Below are 5,269 nucleotides of genomic sequence, written 5' to 3' on the forward strand. Positions count from 1 at the left end.
GTTTGTTATTATGCTGATGTGTTTGGGGGCTTGTTGCGACCGAAGGTCGCATATACTCTGAAGAACCGTGTCGCTTGAGTGACCTTCTTTCCGTATCCTCGTGACTGTCCTTCCGTATCCTCTGTGATGTCAGTGTGATGTCAGCGAGTTGTGACATCACTTCCTGTACAGGGCGGCTACACGAAATGTGGATAACACTATATATGGAGATAGTCCAGTCCATCATGTCATATGGGACTACCGTCATAGAAAGTAGCCATTGTTAGGCCGGAGTCAATGGCTGTCTAAACATGGAGATGTGGATAACACTATATATGGAGATAGTGTAGTCCAATATGTCATATGGGACTACCGTCATAGACGGTAGGCATTGTTAATCCGGAGTCAATGGCTGACTGTCTGTACAGGAAGTGATGTCACATGACGTACTTTTTATGCCCATATATGAGTCCTAACATGGAGATGTGGATAACACTATGTATGGAGATAGTCTAGTCCAATATGTCATATTATGGAACTACCGTCATAGACAGTAGCCATTGTTAGGTCGGAGTCAATGGCGCGTGATTGGAAATGACACCCGGGCTCCAGGGAAACCCCGCCCACCGAAGCTTTTGATTGGCTGAAGCGGAGCTAGGGAGCGCTCAATTGTAGTCGCTTTGACAGGGCGTTTATCGTGGGCTTGCCCAGGCCTTACGGCCTGGGCATAAATATAACGATTGCATTCACCACGGCTTCGTAACTCGCGCGGCGCTCCGCCGGCCGCTTGCAGTGTCGTGGACAATCGAGCGGCTCCGTCTGGAGCCCGGGTGTCATTTCCAATCACGCGTCAATGGCTGTCTGTCTGACTGTCTGTACAGGAAGTGATGTCACATGACATACTTTCTGTACCACATCCTTCTGTACCACATCTCCATGTTTAGGCAAACTCCACACAGAAAGGCCCTATCGCCAACCCAACCTAGGGTGTGAGCGATAGGGCCTTTCTGTGTGGAGTTTGCATGTTCTCCCCGTGTCTCCTAGGGTTGATACCCTCACAAAAACATGAACAAACTCCCCCCAGAATGACAACAACTAGAATCGTCAGAGAAACGCTGTGGTTGGCCAGATGGTCAAGAATTGGCGCGACCTCGCCCTTTAGGGCGAGGTTGCATGTCACCCTGAGGTCGCATTCCACCCTCAGGTGTCTTACTAGTAATTACAGTTTATTTTTATTTACATTCTCTTTATTTGGTAAATTTGAACACTTTTATAACATTAATGTATTTTAAACCTGCAGGCATGTATTAGCTTTTTTTTTTTAGCTTCAGCCTATTCCTTTTGATCACCTTAAACAGTGTACGTCTAAGTGTCCCAACACATTATAAAGGTTCTTTCAGATTGAAATTTGTTGTATGCGAGCTATTAAAGGCTACTTAACATGTTAATTCCATTTTCTACTGTAATCCATAGAAGAGCTTGCATCTTGGGAATGGTCTTATTGTGTCTAAAATGACATCAACAAGAGCTATCAATTGGTTGTTAATTGATAAAGTAGGCTACACCTAATTACAGGTAGGTCTAGTAACTCTTACTAATGCCTTTAATTATCAATTTTACTTTATCTGTTTATTTAGCTGGGACATCAGGTAGGCTATAGGCTATAGGCTATTAATGTATTAATGAAAATACACTTTGTGTGTATCTACACCAGGGGTCTTCAACAGGGGGTCCGGGACCCCATAGGGGGAGGCACCAGATCTATGTGTGATAGGACCATTCTTTTAGAATAAATTAACAACCCTCTCATCCCTTTTCTGAGGAGAACTTTAGCCAAAAATAGCAGATCTACAAGCGTGTAGATCTGCTATTTTTGGCAAATAGGTTTGGTGTAGAGGTAAAAATAAGAGTGGACAATGTACAGAGTAAAGGTAAAATATACTAAGTAAATGATCAAGGACATAAGGAGTTAAATTTCTGAAAAATATAAAATAATATAAAAAAACGCCCCCAAAAGCGCAGTTTTCAAACTCTAATGGGTGCTGGACAGCAGGCGGCTCTCCATGTCGGCATTTTTGACCCACGCACGTGTTCGGGGACACCTCTTCCACACCACACTCTCCGCTAAGCATTGCTGCAACTGCTGCAGGCCGTCCAGTGCAGCCAGGCGCTCAAAAAGGCCTCAAAAGGCACAATTTTCCGACTCTAGTGGGTGGTGGAGAGCAGGCGGGGTAAACAGACACTTTTTACATGTGCTCCCCTCTAGGCGAACTAAAAGATATATCAGTAAAAATGTACACATTTCCCAGTAATTTGGGATGTTTCCTAACAATGGAAGTTATCAGAACATATTCAAGACAAAAGGCAGAGAAAATGTGATTGTTTTAAAAAAAGTGGTCTTGTGTCTCAGTTTACCCCAGGGGTAAACTGAGACAGACCAGAGAAATCAACGGGTGATCCACTCACTTTTTTCACTTTAAAACTACCATAAAAACACAAAAACCCGGTTAACCGGGTTAAATCTGCGCAATACAAAAATGTACATAGCAGACATTCTTTTAATAGGCTTTGTCCTGTCATTTCCACCCATGTGTCAAATAATGTGACACATGAAGGAAAAAACTAAAAACCCTATAAAAATTATAGTTGATCCTTATGTAATTTCTCCTGTAGAATCTTTTTCTGCAAAGTATATTGTTGTATTGTGCATAACTAATGAAATAATTCGCATATTTAGTCAAATGTAGTCAAATATGCTAATTATCTCATTAATTATGCACAATACAAAGAAATATATATCAAAAATGGATTCTACAGGGGAAAATACATAAGAATCAACTGAGAAAAGTTTGGTACACCCTTTAATCAGGTTTTTACAGCTTTCTCCCTGTCTTTCATGTTGGGATAATGTGAGATAGTGTCTCACTTTACCCCGAAGCAATTGTCTCAGTTTACCCCACAGCCACATTTTGGGAAAAGGGATTTTTTTTTATCAATTCAGGGTAATCTTCAGCTAGCATCTATCACATGGATTTATAGTTGGTAGTTCAACAACATGTATGATATAAAATGTTCTCCCTGCATCAATTTGCTTTGACACAACAGCTGATTATGTTGACAGCAAGAAAATTTACTTTTACATGCAAAAAACACATTTTTGTGAAAAAGGCACGTTTTCTACAGTGCTATCAGGTCTCTCTTTTCATGACAAGTGTGAAATTCAAGGGGCTTGAAAATATAATGGTCACATGACCACAAATGTGTTCCATTGCCAAGATAAATGGAACGTCTCAGTTTACCCGGTGTCGCATTTAACACCATAATTCCCTCCAGGCTTGATGGAAAGCTCCGAGACTTGGGCCTGAATACATCGTTGTGCAACTGGATCCAGAGCTTCCTGACAGACCGCCCCCAGACAGTGAGAGTGGATGGTCGCATGTCCTCCAGCCTAACTGTCAGTATTGGGGCACCACAGGGCTGTGTCCTCAGTCCCCTGCTGTACTCGTTGTACACATATGACTGCATTGCGACACAGGAGTCAAACCATGTCGTAAAGTTCGCGGACGACACGGCAGTGGTTGGCTTGATCTCTGGTGGCGACGAGTCGGCCTACAGGGAGGAGGTGGCCACTCTGGAGCAGTGGTGTCTGGAAAATCACCTCTCCCTGAATGTCAAGAAGACTAAGGAGATAGTGGTCGACTACAGGAAGAAGAAAGATGAGCTCCAGCCAGTCAGCATCAATGGCACAGTGGTGGAAAGAGTGGACAGTTTTAAATACCTCGGGGTGAACATTCAGAAAGACCTGACCTGGGACTGCCACGTCACTGCCATTGTGAAAAAGGCTCAACAGCGCCTGTATGGCCTCAGGCGGCTGAAGAAATTTGGCCTGAGACCCAATACCATCAGGGACTTCTATAGAGGAACAATAGAGAGCCTCCTGACGGGCAGCTTTACCTCCTGGTACGGCAGCTGTACGGACAAAAACCAGAAGGCGTTGAGGAGGGTTGTCCGCACCGCCGGAAAGATCACTGGGTGCGAGCTGCCCAGTCTGGAGGACCTATACGCCCAGCGATGCCTCAACAAGTCCCTGAGGATCATTGAGGACCCCACCCACCCCCACAGAGGACTCTTCTCACCCAACCGCTCACAAAGGGTGAAGGGATATAAAATCCTGCCAGCTCGCACAAGCAGGCTGAGGAACAGTTTCTTTCCGCAGGCTGTCAGGATCCTTAACAAAAAGTGACTGTGAATGTGCAATATTACTGTAAAGCACTTTAGAAGGCTATGCACTTTGCACTTTTGGACTGACTTTATTGACCTGTGTTTTTAGGCTTTTATCATGTGATGATATGATCATGTTTTACTGTTGTTGTTTTTATTGGTTGTTTTTATTGGAGCTCCTGTGCATAAGTTTTTCACATGTATGTACCTAAACCGTGCATCCTAAGTGACAATAAAGTGAACTTGAACTTGAACTTCAACTTTACCCCGCTCTCCCCTATGTTCGTTTAAATGCTTAATCTATGTTTTGAATGTGCATATCATGGGAAAATGTATCGTTTTTCAAAATTGGCTGAGGGGTACTCTTATTCTGAAGAGATATCCTTATATTCGCCAGTTTCACAGAAGCGAGAGACCGCTGCAGCCATACCCGCCTCTCTTCAAGAGCTGCGTGAACTGAGCAAATATAGAACTTCCGGTGTTAAAGGAATAACATATAGGACTTCCGGTTTGATTTATTTGCCTTCAAAATAAAAAGCTTGTAATTAATGCCATTGAAAAACGTTTAATTTGCAGATTATATGCTCATTAAACATATAAATTAGGCATTTGAACAAAGTCATAACAAAAAATATGTTTGTGTAAAAAAAAGTTTAAACAAAAAATATATATAAATAGATAAATGCTGTTCACTGGAGGGAGTGCATAGCCTTTACAAATTAGACACTGGAGAACAGACAGCTTTTCGTGTCAGAACTTTTGACACACGCACACGTTCGGGGAGACCTCCTCTACCACACCACACTGAGGCGGCATTGCAAAATTAGCCGCCTCTCCCGCTTAGCAGAGGGTGTGGTGTGGTAGAGGAGGTCTATGCACTCCATTGAAGAGCATTTATCTATTTGTGTATTTCTTTATTTTTACACATAGACATAATTTTCGTTGTATAGCTTCAATTAAATGCTTAATCTATAGGCTATGTTTAATTTTTATATGATAAATCATATAATCGTTTTTCAATGGCGTTAGGGGTACCGTTATTCTGAAGAGATCGATACCGGAAGTCTTA

This window comes from Nannobrachium achirus (assembly GCF_963921795.1).
Source record: "Nannobrachium achirus genome assembly, chromosome: 15".
Classification (NCBI taxonomy): domain Eukaryota; kingdom Metazoa; phylum Chordata; class Actinopteri; order Myctophiformes; family Myctophidae; genus Nannobrachium; species Nannobrachium achirus.